Source organism: Macrobrachium rosenbergii, chromosome 56 (genome assembly GCF_040412425.1).
Source record: "Macrobrachium rosenbergii isolate ZJJX-2024 chromosome 56, ASM4041242v1, whole genome shotgun sequence".
Classification (NCBI taxonomy): domain Eukaryota; kingdom Metazoa; phylum Arthropoda; class Malacostraca; order Decapoda; family Palaemonidae; genus Macrobrachium; species Macrobrachium rosenbergii.
Window position 1 is genome coordinate 39193437 of NC_089796.1, and position 18111 is coordinate 39211547.

An 18111-nucleotide genomic window follows, 5' to 3' on the forward strand; every position below is an offset into this window, starting at 1 on the left:
CTTATGGCTTAGAAATTTATTTCCTGATGAATGGCGTAAAGCTATAATTATTCCAATCCCCAAACATGGAAAAGATCCCAGTAATGTAAACAATTACAGACCAATTTCTTTAACAAGTTGTTTGTGCAAATTACTAGAGAAAATGGTAAATGCTCGACTAACATGGCACATTCGAGAAAATAAGATTTTGACTCCCACTCAGTTCGGGTCACAGTGTACCAGATCTACATTAGATTCTCTCTGTAACTTAGAAGACCATATACGCAGAGGTTTTGAACGAAAACAAATTACTGTAGCTGTCTTTTTTGACATTGAAAAAGCATACGATACTACATGGAGATATGCTATATTAAAAACTTTACAAAACAACATCTGTGGACATTTACCTAGGTTTATGCAAAACTTTTTGACAAATCGCAGTTTTCAGGTGAGAATTAATGATGTTCTGTCTAGAGCATTTCTTCTTGAAAATGGTGTTCCACAGGGAAGCGTCCTTAGTGGCACACTGTTTACTTTGGCAATTAATGATATCAGTAATAATCTACCTATTGGTATTAAAAGTAACCTGTATATGGATGATTTTGCCATATATTATTCAGCATCTCGAATAAAACATGCAGAACGAATCATTCATAAAAGCATAGTAAAAGTAGATGAGTGGGCTTTATCTGTAGGCTTTGAATTTTCCATAGATAAAACCCAAGCAATCATGTTTTATAAAAATAAAAAGTGGAAAAAAGGAGAAGAAATAGACCTAAAAATCAGAAACCATAGTATACCAATTGGCCAAACAGCAAAATTTTTAGGATTAGTATTTGATACTCACATGAATTGGAAAGACCACATAACATACATGAAATCAAAATGTAAAAGAGCATTAAACCTAATTAAAAAACTATCGAACACTACTTGGGGAGCCGATAGACATACCCTTACTTTATTGTATAAAGCAACAGTGCTGTCTATCATTGATTATGGAAGTGAAATATATGGCTCGGCATCAGACGCAACGCTGAAAACGGTAGACCCAATTCAAAATGAGGGCCTTAGAATATGTTCAGGAGCTTTTCGATCATCACCAACATCTTCTTTACAAGTTGAATGTGGGGAACTACCTCTGTCTCTCCATAGAGAGCTAGTAACAATGAAGAGTGCTCTAAGAATTCAGACAAATGATTCTCCAACCAAAAAATTATTTGGATTAAGTGGTGTGTTTATAAACAATGCTCCACCTTCTTTCCCAATTAGAGCTAGAAGATTATTTGAGTTACTAAATATATCTATACAATTACCTTTAATATTAAAATTGCCTCCTCCTTGGACAATGAACAAAATGAGAATTTGTACACACTTGAAATATTTATCAAAAGGTCATTCATATACTCCAGAATACCATAGACAACATGCAGTAGAGCATATAATCCGAAAAGGTCCGCATTACGCAATATACACTGACGGATCTAAGTCACAATACAGAGTGGGGTATGCTGCGGTATCCCAAAACAAAACATATCAGTTCTCTCTCCCAGATAAAGTCTCTGTATTTACAGCTGAGTTATGTGCAAGTAATAATTTTGTAATTTATAGCGACTCCAGAAGTGCTATAGAAGCTATTCAAAGCTATAATAAAAAAAATAATATTGTACAACATATAAAGTTCTCACTCCATAAATTGTATAATAAGGGAAAAAATATTGAAATATGTTGGATCCCTGCCCATGTAGGGATTAAGGGAAATGAAGAGGCTGATAAAGCAGCTAAAGAAGCGGTCCACATGATGAGAACAAATGTAGACATCCCTATCAGTGACTATACAAGATATATAAAAACAGACATTGTAAAAAAATGGCAAAATATATGGAACGAAGAACTTGAAAATAATAAATTAAAACAGATAAAATCCAGTGTTGGAAAATGGAGTTCGTCATATCAGAGAGAGAGAGAGACACGCACAAGTAATTCTGACACGTCTTCGAATAGGCCATACTCGTTTGACACATGGACACTTAATGAACAGTCCATGTGGCCCTCTTCCCAGATGCCCAGATTGCAATGTGCTGATAACAGTTAAGCATATACTGTGTGAATGTCCAAAATATAACCTGCAGCGATTATCAAATTTTGGAAATAGACCGATAGAAGAAATTTTGTCAGAATCTTCAACATTCTCAATAGTACCGATTTTAATGTTTATGAGAAGCTGCGAGTTAATTGGTAAACTATAAAAAATCGATCAGTCAATATAGTGAATTTTAAAACTAGTAAATTTTATGATTTTACTTAATTTATTTTGAATTTTAATATACCTTTTTAGTGCGTATATATGGAAGCATGAGTTTAAATGTATTTATTGTGTGAGTGTGTTCCAGTATGAAAGCATATGCCTTTTTACAGCTTTTAATTTCATTTTCATTTTCGTTCATTCATCATTGACAAGTGACCTATTAGGTCCCACTGCTAGGCTTCTAGCCTAGACTTGTCATTCCATCCTAATCCTTCGGGCCAGCCCTGTGAGAGCTGATGGTCAGCTCAGTGGTCTGGTTAAACTATTGAATATATTGTAGTAAGACTCCAAGAAATGGAACATGTCCTCATACCAAAAAAATACTAACAATGAAATCATAGCCAAAAATATAAAAACTGATATCAGTCATTTATAGCTGAAGCTCAAATGTCAAGGATAGTTCTTTATGTACTGTTATGCTGTTAAGCCTCAGAATCTCTGTACAGTCAACCCCAGGATTCACCGGGGACAGGGACCGCAACCACTTTTGAATAGCTGAAATCCATGAATACTTGACACCCCCTTCTAAAAATGCTGTATTTTAATAGTTCAAACACCAAAGACCCCTCTCTAAAAGCACTTATAACTGCCTACTTCAATAGTTTACTGGCTATTTTAATAGTTCAAACACCAAATATACCTTGAACTGTCATCCTAAAACACTTTAATGTCATTTCAAAGCCATCTTACAACATTACCTTTAAAAATATATATGGCTTACAGCTGTGTGTGAAAACTAATAAAATTCCCCCTATACAGGCACTGTACTGTATTCAGGCACACATTTTCTTTCATACAGTCACTATTCAAGCCGTCCCATTTTCTTTTACAGGGGAAACATTGGTATGTAATTCACAAGAGAGAAAGAGAGAGAGAGAGAGAACAAAAATACATATGCACATTAAGAGTATTTAATATTAAGATTACGTAAATCATATGGGTACTCATCAGTGATGAATGTTGATTAAAGATGATGATGATGAATTAGCTGTGCAGTCCAATGAATGACGATGATGATATTGTTTGACTGCACAGCAAAACAGAGGACTTACATCTCCTCTGGGGGTGCCTCTTCCCCTTCTTCATGAAGTGCTTTATCAGGGGTTTCGGGAGGCGCCATCATGTTAAGGTACTTGTAAATTTTCATGAACATGGTATGATAGGGCTTCATGATATCCTTAAGGCCATTTGAAAAAGTAGTGGAGCTCTCCTTAGAAACATCCCATGCCTCTATCATTGTCTGCAGCTCCTTGACTTTCCTGAGAATCTTGTACAGACTTTTGAATTCTGCAAAATCCTGCTCCGTCAGGGGCTAGAGTACATAAACGTAGGCGGTGAGTTCTTCTCCACCAAGGGCCATCATAAGGATTCTATTCTACTGCTACTTCTCTTTTTTTTTCCATGAATTTTGCCATCTCTTAACATTACAGGCAGTCCCTGGTTATCGGTGGGGATCCCATTCCGACGGTGTGACGATAACTGACAATAGGTGATTTTCGGCACTTACCAGCACCGATAAGCACTGAAAATCACCAATTTTCGGTTATCGGCACCTCTGTTAGGTATGTATCAGCACCGAAAATTGCCGATTATTGTTGCTAGACAAGCGCCGAAAAACTGGATCTCCGATAACCAAGCCTGCCGATAACAAGGGACTGTCTGTATAATAATGTGTGCCGTCTCCTCAACATTCATGATCTCCCTGTGGCTTAGGCTCTTGTCCGGATGCTGTAGAAGAAGCAGGGCATTTAGGAGGCATCTCAGGGCACGATTCAAAAAGATACACAAAGTCTGCACCAATAAGTATGTACACAACACACAAACACACACACAGTAGAGGCATACATAGTGAACTGAGAAGCAGGGCAGCGGTGTTTGGTCACTTGCACATAGTATATACAGTACGTACGTACATACAGGGTAGTGCGCATAACAACATTGATATTCTGTGCTTACTGTACATTTTATCGATATTTTGCTGTGTTTCCAGACGATTTTCAAATGGTATTAAAGTGTTTTAGGATGACAGTAGAGCATATCTAAAATACATAGGTAGTTTGTAGAACGACGGGGCTATGTTTATGTCTGTGGAACCATCAGTCGTTATATTTTCATGAGTAAATACTATTTTTCAGATATAGTACTGTACAGGTACTGTACCCCCAAGACTTTGTCTCACGGAGGTAGGCTGCAGGAGCCCACATATCTGCCAGTTCACTGCGTAGACCTATGCTGTTCAGCCGTGTCACTGAGGATCTGTACTTTGCGTACCTTTGTCATTTTTAATCTTTGTATCTCTTAATCATGCCCAAAGATGCCTCCTAAATGCCCTACTCCTTCTAAGGCTTCTGGCAAACAGCCTAAGTGCCAGAAAAAGGTCATGATGCTTGAGGAGAAGGTAAAAATTATGGATATGTTAAAAGAAGGCAAGAGTTACACAGTTGCAGCCCGCCATTTTGGTGTGAACGAGAGTACTGTACGCTACATCAAGAAGAAAGAGGTGGGGATAAGAAAGGCCGTGAGTGCTAGCTTCTTTGGTAGTGCAAAAGCAGTTTCGACAGTGTGCGATAAAACAATTGTTAAGTTGGAATTGGCATTGGCATATTGGGTAAAGGACTGCCATAAGAAGAACCTCCCCCTTGACACCAACATCATTTGTGAAAAAGCAAGACAACTGTACCAGCAGTTTTCAACTGTTAGGTAAGGCGGCAAAGTAGGGGAAGCAGACGTTTTAGTCTTCGATGACCTGCAGAAGAAGAAGAAGAGCAAGAGCCCCAAGTATGACCATCGTCAGCTCCTCAAGGTTTTCATGCCAGCAAGGGTGGTTCCATCGATTTCAGAAGCAGTGTCAACTCAGAAGTGTTTCTCTGCATGGGGAAACAGCATCGGCAGACATAGAAAATCATCAGGGACAAGGGCTACCATCCATAATTCAAGTGTTCAATATGGACGAGACTGGCTTGTTCTGGAAGAAGATGCCTGCACAGACATATGAAAGATGCCGCCTTTACGGACATACCTCGTGAAGACGAAGCCAGAGCCTCCAGGTTCAAGGCTCAGAAGGACAGGGTTACCCTTATAATGTGTGGGAATGTGACCAGCTTCATGCTGAAACCAGGCCTCATTTACAAGTCTGCAAACCTGGATCACCAAAGTCCTTACAGATCACTAGTTCATTCAGAGCTTCATCCTTGAAGTTAGGCAATACCTGAGCAACTTGGGCATGGAGTTCAAGGTGTTATTGATTATGGATAATGCTGGTGACCACCCTCAGGATCTTTATTATAAGGGAGTCCAGCTCATGTTCCTCCCTGCCAACACCACCTCTCTCCTCCAGCCTATGGACCATGGCTTGATCTGTGCCTTCAAGACACTCTACACTGGGAACTCCCTTGAGCACCTTGTGAATGCAGTGGATGCTAACAGTGAATTTACGCTGAAGGGGTATTGGCGTAGAATAATGCAAAGGAGACCCTCAATGCCTGCTGGAAGGAGTTGTGGCCCGACTGTGTGCACGATTATAAAGGCTTTTCTCCTGAAGAATTTCAACATTCAGCCATTGATAAGGCAGTCTTATTGGCGAGGATGCTTGGTGGAGAAGGCTTCGATGACATCACCAAGGATGAAGTCGGCACTCTTAGTGATGTCTACTCTGACCCCCTGATGGACCAGGATTTGAAAGAGCTGGCAAAGTCTGCCAGCAAGGAAGAAGATACCAGGTTCAGGGGACGAGGAGGAGGATGAGGGGCTGTTTTTGGAACGTCTGCCCCAACTTAGAGGATAATCAAGGAGGTGCACGAGTCAGCTACGGCATGGGATCCTTATATGAAATGCTCCTTGAAGTTTTCAAATGCCCTTGATATGGCAATGGCACCCTATAATAATGCCCTCAACAGCATGCAGTGACAGCAGCTGCCTATCACCATGTTTATCAAATGGACGTGGAAGGATCCTCCAAAGCCTCCCTTAGTGCCTGAAGAAATGCCTCTTCTTCCTCCAAAGCCTCCCTTAGTGCCTGAAGAAATGCCTCTTCTAGTGCCTGAAGAAGTACCTCTCCTAGCCTGTGAAGAAGTACCTCCCCAAGCGCCTGAAGAAGTGCCTCCTCAAACACCTGAAGAAGTGCCTCCCCAAGCCCCTGAAGAAGGAGAAGAGGTACCCCCAGAGGAGATTAACTCCTGTGCTTTGCTGTGCAGTCATACAGTGCATTCATCATTATTCATTGAACTTCACAGCTAATTCATTATCATGATCTTGAATCAACACTCATCACTGGTGAGTACCTCTGTGATTTACGTAATCTTATTATTATTTAAAATCTTATTATTACTGTATTTAATCATATTACTATTATTACAGGCACTGTAGAGTATTACTATTATTTAATCTTATTAATTATATTAATAATTGAAAATTAGTTCATACAGGTACTGTACACATTACAGTATTGCAGGTACAGTCTACTGTACAGTATTATTATTATTACTGTATTATTTAATCTTATTTAATCTTATCATTTACCGTAATCTTATTAAACTTAATATTAATATTTAAAAAAGAGTATAGTAAATAATTATTTATCATAAGAAATGTATACGTATGTACAGCACAGGATAGTACAGTAAACCCCCTGTATTTGCAGGGGGATGCGTACCCCCCCCCCCCGAGAATAGCTAAAACCCGAGAATACTTAGAACCCTTCTAAAAACACTTAGAACTGCCTATGTTGATAGTACAAACACACAAACACCCATCGTTTGGTGGAAAAACTCTGTTGGAAAAACTTATCTCGAATATAGCCTAGCTTACACTAGGGTATTCGGTACCATGTACACATATATGGTAGCCTAGCCTACACTATAAAGACAGTATACTCTATACATACACGGTATAGTAATTATTAATATCAGCTAATTCTGGAGGTTCATGCAGAGTGACTTATGATCATTCAGTACAAAGAGAAATTGAATAACAAACAAGAGTTAGCTTAGCCTACACTATGGTATATCTTATACATATACGGTAGAGTAACCTACATTATACTGTACTCTATATTCACATATCGTATTATACAAACATCAACATAACGAATATGCATCTTTTCCATGGATCTTTTAAAATGTTTTGTCTTAATTCACCATATCCAATAATATTGTATATATTCTTATATTGCTTTTGTATTATAAATTGCGATCATAGCGATCAATGGTTCGGTTTAGAAATCGACTATGCGGTAAGTTTATTTAATTTTACTTAACTCAGTTCAGAGCGCTTTTTTTGCTTCTAGTTAGCATAAATGAATCTCTAGATACTTTATTTATATGGGGTAAGGTTATTTTTTGTTAAACGAAGTGTTTTTAAGTCGAAATATAACTTAGGTATGTCACGTTGTGAAATTAACATAGCTATTTTTTTTCGTTAATAGATGATTTTGGCCGTTTGGGGGCGTTTTTTTTGTGTAAAAAAAAATCATGATTTCATTTACTATTTTCACTTGATTTCACCATAATACGAGCTTTACGTATTTATCGTTTATTGGCGTAAAAATAGCAGTAATGTGTTCTTTCATGCCCAGCAGTTTTGATTAAAATACTTTCTCTCCAATTTTAATTACGGTCAAGCTTCATCCATGTCCGATGCACAATAATTTATAGTCATTATCAGCTTGAACATTGTTTTCTCAGACAGTTTTCTCAGCTTCAGCTACAACTTGCAGCTTAATTTTAGCAGTATATTTCCTTGCCAATCTTTTATCTATACCGAATAAGGGTATAATGTAAAAGTGTATCAGTCCTATTGTACTTAACTTCATGTATACTATAACTATGGTAATTGTATATTACTGTACGATGGTTGAAATACAAGCAAAAGGACTGTTGTTATCCGATTTGGTGATAAGCAAAACAACAGTTTCTTGGTCGGTTGTTTATGGCTGTACGCATTTACGCAAGATTATAATGTTACTAACAATACTTTTATCATTCTCTTTTACTTTTTTAAGTAGAAGATGGGATAAAGAGAGGGAGGAAAAGATGTTGGTCTATTGTAATTTGGTCTCTCTTGCTGCCTGATTGTACGCTGCTGCCTGTGCCTGCGTGAAATTTCTTTTTTAACTAGAAGATGGGATAAAGAGAGGGAGGAAAAGATGTTGGTCTATTGTAATTTGGTCTCTCTTGCTGCCTGATTGTACGCTGCTGCCTGTGCCTGCGTGAAATTTGAATATACTTTATAAATATTGTTGTATCGGTATTAATTGCTTACCCCATTGCAAAATCGAATTATCGTATGGCAAATTATCATAACTCGAGCACTACACTACCTGAGTATTTTAATAATTTTATCACAAAAAGTGCATTTAGTCATGAAAATGAGATGAAAATACAGTAATTAATGAATATTTCTCAGTGAAAAATACTGTGAATGGGCGAATTTCTGTGAATAATGTGTATACTGTATATGTTCCATTGGGAAATCTGCGAATAGGTGAGTCTGCGAATCGTGAGACTGCAAATACTGGGGTTTAGTGTATTTAGTCACAAAAATATGAAAATTCAGAATACAGCTATACAAAAAATCTGCGAATAGGCAAGTTTTCCGCAACTAATCTAGAGACCAGCAGATGCTCGCTATCGCTTGCATTTGCTAGTTCCCATATCCGTACCATACCCATACCCATATCTGTATTAAATCCAGACCATACCATACCCATATCCATGTCTGTACCATACCTATACCCATACCCATACCCATATCCATTCCATATCAATACCCTTACCCATATCTGTACCATACCCATACCTGTACCCATATCCATACATGTACCAATACCTATACCCATATCCTTACCATACCCATACCTATACCCTTACCCATACCCATACCCATATCCATATCCATATCCATACCCATACCATAACATTTACATACCCATGCCCCTCCCATAGCCATATGCATACCATACCCATACCCATATCCGTACCATACCCACAGCTAAATTAACCCTACTACCAATAGTCAGCAAAAGTCTACGGGCAGCACCAACCCCATTTACTCCGGTCATATACAGTATACACAATTAACCATATCTTGGTGCAGGTGCAGGAGCAGCTGTTGATGGGTTTTGAATCAATGCTGATGCCATTGGCAATTCTGGGCCATCACCAGTAGTGCCTGCTGTTGTTCTAGAATTACCTGCTGAGTCCATTTCAGAACAAAAAAACAAAGCTCAGCCAAAAATCCTTTATTATATACCGTTGGGTCACTTAATGTTGGAAATTTCTGGACAGTTATTAAAATATTATTCTTGAAAGACGTCTCCACAACTCCAGGATCCTTTGAAGCAGTCTTTAGCTCCTGAAGTATTCCTGGAGAAATGCCCATTGGATTATAATGTCTTCTTAAATTCTTCAAGGCTCCAGGATCCTGTGGATCCACTTCCCTTCAGGGAAGAAATCCAGAATTTGTTTTCAGGATCACTTCTTCCACCTCCTGGAGAAATTCCCATTGGATTATAATGTCTTCTTAAATTCTTTAAGGCCCCAGGATCCTGTGGATCCACTTCCCTTCAGGGAAGAAATCCAGAATATGTTTTCAGGATCACTTCTTCCACCTCCTGGAGAAATGCCAATTGGATTATAACGTTATCTTTAATCTTAAAAACTCCAGTTGCGTAACAGGATTAGTATTTACTGTGATCCTTATAATGCAGGTGGTTCATAGTTATAACATAAGGTTAATTAAACATTTCATAGAATCTAAAGGTCTAGCAAGTTATATTTTGATTTGAAAAACCTGTACATTACTATTATAAGAAAAAAATGTCCTTACAAATCTATAAACATTTTGTTAATAGTACTCAGTCTCAACACATTTTCATCATAAAACATGGAGAAGGGAAGGGGGATGGAGAGGGAAGAGGAATGGGAAAGGGGGAGGGGAGGGACACACACACACACAGGCAGCCAAGGAAATTAATAGATTATTCTTGAAAGACGTCTTCACAACTCCAGGATCCTTTGAAACAATCTTCAGCTGCTGAAGCTTTCTTGGAAAAAGGTCCATTGGATTATAACGTCTTCTTAAAAGACTCCAGGATCCTGTGGAGTTGTCTTCAGGTCCTAAATATAATGAAGGTGGTTCATAGTTACCACATGAGGTTAATTAAACACTAAATATTAAATTCTAAAGGTCAAGCAAGTTATATTTTTATTTGAAAAACCTGTACATTGCTTCTATAAAAAAATGTCCTTACAAATCTACAAACATTATGTTAGTAGTCAGTCTCAGCACATTTTATTTCATCATAAAACACGGAAAAGGTAAGAGGAAGACGGATGGAAAAGGAGGGGAGGAGGAAGAGGGAGGGGATTATCATTTTTCCTTGAGGGAGTTGAGGTCCAGGGAAGAGGGGGTGTGTTTAGGGACCACCTTGCTTAAACCGGTTTTTGGGGATAGGGAAGTGGGAATGGGGGGACACACACACACACACACACACACACACACACACACACACACACACACACACACACACAAGCAGAAAGGCAGCCAACGAAATCAATGTAATAGGTTCCACAGAAAAATCTGCTGATAGGTGAAGCCACAAATCCGGAACCTTGAACGGGGGTTCCACTGTGTAACATATTTCTAAAAGAAAAAGGGTTAAAATACTTCAGAGGTAGTGATATCCATTTACCATCACAAAATTCCTTAACTATAAAATATAAAAATTTAGTAAACTATTCATGAAAGCTAAGTACAGTAGGGTTCTAGTCCAAGAGCCCTATACAGTAGCCCACAGTATTCGCAGGGTTTAGGGACCACAACCGCCTACGAATAGCTAAAATTTGTGAATACTTGAGACCCCCCCTCTAAAAATGCTTATACTGCCTATTTTAATAGTTCAGACACCAAATATACCTTAAACTATCATCCTAAAACACTTTAATATCACTTCAAAGTCATGTTAACAACATTACCCTTAAAAATGTAAGGCTTACAGCTATGATTGAACACTCCTACAACTGTTAATCTTACCATGTCAAAAACTAGTCAGGTTATTACCTTATATTCAGGCTCACACATTTTCTTTCATAAAATATTCAAGCTTTACCATTTTCTTTTAACGTAGCTAGGGGTAACATTGGTACAGTCCCGGACAAAACTCCCTTTCCCCCCCTGGTCTGGGTTGCTCGTGAATGTGGCAACGTCGCATTCTTTCGAGTCCGCCAAGAATTGAGAAATTACCTTGGCAATAGTTGTAGTATTCACTTTGAATGAAGAAAGGGTTATGTCTCTGACTCTGTTACTCTGTTTGAATTGGATCAACGAATGTGATGAATTACAAGTCAGTCATCGGATTTTATTATTTTCACCAATACAGTTTAACTTTCTTGGATTGTTTATATTTAAACACAGGAGTTAAATTGTCGTATTGTCACACACAATAGCAGATTTATTAAAGTAACGGCCAACTTGGTCCTAAACAATAACTTTTCAAGGGAATTCTTATAATTCCACTATTCACGACCCAAGGTGTGCAAAGTAATATGTAATGAATTAGTGGAAGTGGTAATAAAGTTCTAATTGCCGAGGTAATTGATGTCACGTAAGAAAAATCACAGGAAAAAAGTGTTTTACTAGAATTGGTCGGGACAGCAACTGAGATCTTTCCTCTCCTCCTACTACGCCCATCTGATAAAAATTATTAGCTGCCATCCCCAAATGATGACAATGGGCAAGAAATCTCCCACTGTTTTCTGTCGGAAGCATTATCAAGAATTCAGTCTGTCATAAATGCATATCCTTGCCTATAGTCTTTATTTGACTAGGTTATCAAAATGTTTTACTGTTAAAGAGTAGCTAAACTACATGCAAAAATCTGAACCATATCTTTCTTATCCAGTGGTTTTCCTCGTAGCCATCCTTCATTCTGAAAGTGTCTATCAACTTAATTGTTGTACAGTAGTAAAGCGAATCCTGATTGGGACAGATATTGTATGGGAAAATCCCCTTTTCCTTCCTGATCGGTCATTCTCCAACTTCATATTCTTTTTCAGAATTTTATTATATATATTCTATTTAAATAATGAAGCTTAATAGACTTATTTAGGAAGTATATTTTTCAAGGGTGACTTCTACCCTAAACTAGGGTAACCAACAAATACTGTATACTGTAGTATTCATGGGCACATTTCATAAATTACTGCCAGGAATGGCACACAAGACTGCAAAAACTTAGGCTTATGTTCATAATAGACAAACAGTATTTTGAGGATTCAAGAGGAAAGGAAAAATTGACCTGAGGATATTATTCTGCATTGGTTCTTTTCTTTATCTTAACCACGTACTTTGCAGGATCAGAGAAGTTGTTAGCCCTGTGAGAGGAGGTCTCAGTACTTCTCAAAAAAGTGTATGGTCCCCAAATCAGTGGGAGGATGGAGACTGGTCCTCGATGTGAGTGCCCTTAATGTATCCAATGAGAAAACAAGGTTCAAGATGGAATCAGATCAGTCAGTTCTTGTGTCCATCCATCGTATCCGGCGTCAAGAAAGTTTTTGAGGTTTGTGTACCAAAACAAAGTATTTCAATTCAGAGCACTGTGTTTCGGCCTGTCAACAGCACCACAGGTCTTTACGAGAGTTCTCGCCCCCTGGCAAAGTGGTTGCACTTGATAGGTATCAATATCCTTTTATACCCGGACGATTGGATGATTTGTTTGCCCACAAAGCTGCAATGTGTGGAGGACCTTCGAAGAGCCCTACTTTTAACCCAAGACTTAGGACTACTAGTAAATCTTCAGAAATCTCAACTGATCATATCTCAGAAGATTCTTTATTTGGGGATTCAGATAGACTCTCGAATTTTTCAGGCTTTTCCATCCCCCAAAAGGATGGAGTTGTGCCTGAAAACAGTGAATCATTTCCTCTCACTCACTAAGGAATTGCTCAGCCAACGAGTGGATGAGTCCGCTGGGCACGTTGTCTTCAACAGCAATTTGTCAGGTTAGGAAGACTACATTTAAGATCTCTACAATTCTTCCTGAAGAGCAGTTGGGACAGAAAGACTCAGCCAGACTCATTTGTCTTTCCAATCACAACAGAGATCAAAGAAGACTTTTGGTGGTGGCAGTCTGTGGGCAGATACAGAAAGGAAGTCTCTGCTTCCTTTGAGCCCAGTCCTAAACTACTTCTCCGACACATCGAGCACAGGTTGGGGAGCCCATCTAGGAGACAGAGAGATATCAGGAACCTGGTCTCGAGAGGAGAGCAGTTTCCACATCAGCAACAAAGAATTGAAAGCGATTAATTGGGTCTCATGCAGTTTCAGTAAGAAGTTCAAGGCAAAGTGATAGCACTCCACTCAGACAGTACCACAGCACCAGCTTGATCAGTCATCAAGGGGGAACCCACTCATTTTCGCTCTTTAAGACCAAGACGTCACTTCTCCTTTGGGTGGATTGGATAGGAACAAAGTTAGTCACCCGATTCATCCAAGGAAAACTCAGTGTGTTGGTGAATGGGTTAAGTCGACACCACCAAATCCTTCCCATGGAGTGGACTCTGGACCTTTGAGTATGCGAAGATTTGTGGAAGCCGTGGGGGAAACCATTCCTGGATCTATTCGCCACATCCAAGAATCACTGTCTTCCTCTGTTCTGCTCCCCTTTTCCAGACTCTCTAACATGGCTGACAGATGTCCTTCTGCAGGACTGGTCTGACCTGGATTGTACGCATTTCCCCCTTTCAGTCTAATCAGAGAAGTACAGGACAAGCTTCAATCACACCCAAATGCCAGAATGACCCTCATATCTCTGTCTTAGCCCCAGAAAGATTGGTTTGCAGATCTTCTAGCCCTTCTGGTGGACTATCCGGGACTCCTTCCCACCATTCCAGAGCTGCACGGACAGCCTCATTTCAGGAGGTTTCATAAAAACCTGTCCACTCTGGCCCTGACGGGGTTTCGACTGTCATCAAACTCCTGCAGTCGAAAGGATTTTCAAAGCCTGCTGCTCAAGCTATTGCCAGCAGCAGACAACAGTCCTTTAATAAGGCCTATCAAGCAAAGTGGCCCATCTTTAGACTTTGGTGCAGAAGACATAACATCTCGTCTTCTAAGACGTTTATGACACAGCTAGCAGACTTCCTCCTGTATTTAAGATCCCCTGGAGGCCTCTCTTCCTCTACCATTAGAGGTTATAGATCTATGCTGAGTTTGATATTTCATCACGGGTCTGGACCTTACGTCAATCCAAGACTTCTCGGACCTCATTAAATCTTTTGACTCTTCCAAACCTAAAGCAGAACCAACAGCTTCTTGGAGTCTTGTCACAGTTCTTAAGTGGATCTCAGGACTGCGTTTTGAACCTCCTCGCTCAGCCTCCCTCAGGAACTTAACCTGGAAGATGCTGTTTCTTATGGCACTAGCGAAAGCTAAGAAGGTTAGCGAACTCCATGCCTTGGACAAAAGGGTGGGTTTCTCCCAGGGTGATGCAGTCTGCTCGCTAACTTTGGGTTTTTTTTTTTTTGCCAAAAACGAAATATCCTCAAAACCCTGGCCCCACTACTTTACAGTAAAGAACTTGATAGTGATTTGAGGCCCAGAGGAAGAGGAAAGATCTCTCTGTCCTGTGAGAGCTCTTAGATATTATCTTCACAGGACTGAGAAGATCAGAGGCCAGGCGAGCAATTTATGGTGTCCAGTAAAGAATCCGTACAGACCTCTTTCTACGAACACTATCATGTTTTTTTAAGGGACCTAATCTGGGAAGCTCATTCACAAATTGGAGAGGATTCTCTGCCCTCCCTTAAGGTGAAGTATCATGAGGTAGGAGCAGTGGCCGCCTCGTTAGCCTTTAGGCATAACCTGTCCTTGTCTTTTATTTTCCAAACAACATACTGGAGATGTAGGTCATTTTCTGCGATCCACTATGTCCGAGATGTTGAAACCACCTCCGACAACTGCAGCACCTTAGGGCCCTTGTCCGTAGCCGGTATGGTGATGTGGGGAGGAAGTTTAGGGGGCAACTCTTCCAACTGAATGTATCTCAGTCTGGAAGGTATGGTATACCAAAGTTACCTACCAGTTTTTAGTGGCGTGATGGTTTTTTTACTTTTTAATCCATTGGTGTAAAGTGACTAGGCACTATGGCTGGATTATTTGGTTCCTGGTGCTATGCCCTGGACTAAGGAAGGTTTTTAAGCTTTGTATGACATTGGAACTTTGTCCTTAGTGCACAGCTTTATTTGACACTTTCACAGCTAGCAGAATACTCCTTCTCTGGAAAGTCCCCATTTCAGTAGAGGTGTCCCAAGGCTATACCGCCACACCACGCATGACAGGTTGAGATGAACTCCAACCAGAGGCAGTACCTTCTTGCAGTACCTTTCTTGCCAGGTAAGGAACAACAAGCATTTATCGATGCTAACATCATATATATATATATATATATATATATATATATATATATATATATATATATATATATATATATATATATATATATATATATATATATGTGTGTGTGTGTGTGTGTGTGTGTGTATGTATGTATGTATGTATGTATGTATATATATATATATATATATATATATATATATATATATATATATATATATATATATATATATATATATATATATATATATATATATATATATATATATATATATATATATATATATATAATAACTTTAATATTTTGGGTACAATATACAGTATCCATGAATCCCCACCAGCCGTCAATATGGGATTCAGCGATGTAATTACTAGGTAAGTTACTTAAATAAAAATAACGTTTTTATGATAAAGTTTTATTTATACTTGCCCCGTAATTACGAGTGGAGCCTGCCCTCCTCTCCTAACGTGGACATTATAGCAAAAAACAAACTGAAACACTTTCAAGGGTTGTTCCTCTCCTTGCCAGAAAGTGGGCGGGGCCTAGTCACCGACTCGGACGGAAGAAGTAGAGTATTGCCGCAAATTTCGAAAATTCAAGCTGCCATCGAGTAGAAAGCTACAGTGATGTAATTACTGGGTAAGTATAAATAAAACTTCATTATAGAAATGTCATTTTTGCAAATAACCTGTACCTTTAACCCCTTCCCTGATTATCCCTAGTATTCTCGTGATTAACTACCATGTATTCTTACAATCATGAGAATATTTGTTCATGCTCTTGAAATTTTCCTACTTATATCTTCCTTCATGATTTAACCCTGTGATGAATACCCATTTTCCATATTTAGTATATTTTCCAAATCATGCAGTATGTATTATAAGGGATTACTTTGGAAGCTAGAACGGTAAAAAGAATACTAAATTTTGAATGTTGCCTGAATCTAAATTTTTATTTATTTTACCGTTTAACATCCAAACTAGTTCCTTATAATACTGTATAATTTGAAAAATATACTATATATAGTAAATGGGTATTCATCACAGAGTGAGTGAAATCAAGAAGATAGAAATAAGTAGGAATATTTTAAGAGTAAGAACAAGTATTTTCATGATTGTGAGAAGAATACATGGTAGTTAATTACAAGAATACTATGGATAATCAGGGAAGGGGTTCAAGGAACAGGTTCTTCTTCCTCATGTTCTTCTGCTCTTTGCAAAAATTCTTACTAGCAGAATAGGCACCCAGAGCAAAATTTGTATTTATGGGTGGCAAAGAAGAGTGCTCCGAAAACAATTTTAACTTGTTACTGTAAGAGCCCCGACGCTGTCTCTTCCAAACACGTGTGTGTTCGTGTGTTCGTCGATCGTCATCATCGGAGTCGACAGGACAAAACAGGAGCGTCTCGTTTTCTTTCTCTACAGGAACGCGATTTCAACCATACAATATTTCAGTCTTTCTCCCTAAGCATTGTTGTCTTAACGTATGTACAATCACCACTACTTGCATTGCCATGCAAGCATTCTAATCATGTACTCATAATGTTCCAACGAATCTTCTGTATCAAACTGTGTGTATGTTTCCGTTTGTGAAGACGCCAAAGGTCTCTCCATTTCACATTTATTATGCTATTGCTTTGTATCCATTAATCTGTCTTGAATCTCATGCAATTGGCCATATATAGAATTTCCTGACCCTTCCACTGATGTATGTTTCATCACCGTATGTTAATCATGTCTCTTGATATCGCCATCTGTTTGTCTGCCGACAAACACAGATGTCTGAACCTTTATGTCCGTTTTACCTGTCTGTGTGTAGACGCTACATTACCGCTCGCACGCGTCAATAACATCTTCCAAGATTCTGTACATCTCTCAGTAAGGAACAACCAATAAACCAGTTAACACCCAGCCAGTATGTCGCTCATAACCCAGTCCTTACACTGGTGACCCCGGAGTGACTCGAAGGACAGGGCCGACCCAAGATGACGACCCACGCCTGATAGACCCTTCGCCGCCTCGCTGTTTCCCGCCGTTCCTGAGTTCTCAGTATTAGTCCGACCCTCCGAGATGACCCACTCCACCACCGAGCCCTGGATACCTCCTCCAGGAAACCTGAAGCCGCCCCGCACTCGTACTGGACGAGCTGACCAACGAAGGACCAGCCACGTCATCCTTCAGCCTGCTGCCGCCCCTCTCGAGCTGGCTACCAGGATCAGCCGTCATCCTTCAGCCCTCGAGCCGCCACCGAAGGATCATCCGACGTCACCCTTCAACCAGCTCCCGTCCTCCTCGAGCTCCTGCTGGCCGGTGCCGCCCTTCAGCCTCCTACCCGCCCCTAGCCCAAGCCCTTCGAGCCAACTACAATTGTCGCCAAGACAATTTCCGCATCGATGCCCTCGCTTGGGGGGAACATTGTAAGAGCCCGTCGCCGTCTC

At 39.5% G+C, this 18111-nt stretch overlaps 1 protein-coding gene across 2 annotated transcripts in view; it reads left to right on the forward strand.

The window, feature by feature from the left end:
• The window catches only part of LOC136836489 (mitochondrial 2-oxodicarboxylate carrier-like), a 237119-nt gene that overhangs the window by 88039 nt on the left and 130969 nt on the right, over positions 1-18111 (forward strand). The window contains exon 3 of one of the 2 annotated variants that reach the window (XM_067100822.1): positions 16203-16313. The exons of the other annotated variant lie outside the window; for it this stretch is intronic. The gene's annotated coding sequence lies outside the window, so the exon portion shown is untranslated. The remainder of the gene's footprint in view (positions 1-16202; positions 16314-18111) is intronic. 2 annotated transcript variants of the gene reach the window in all.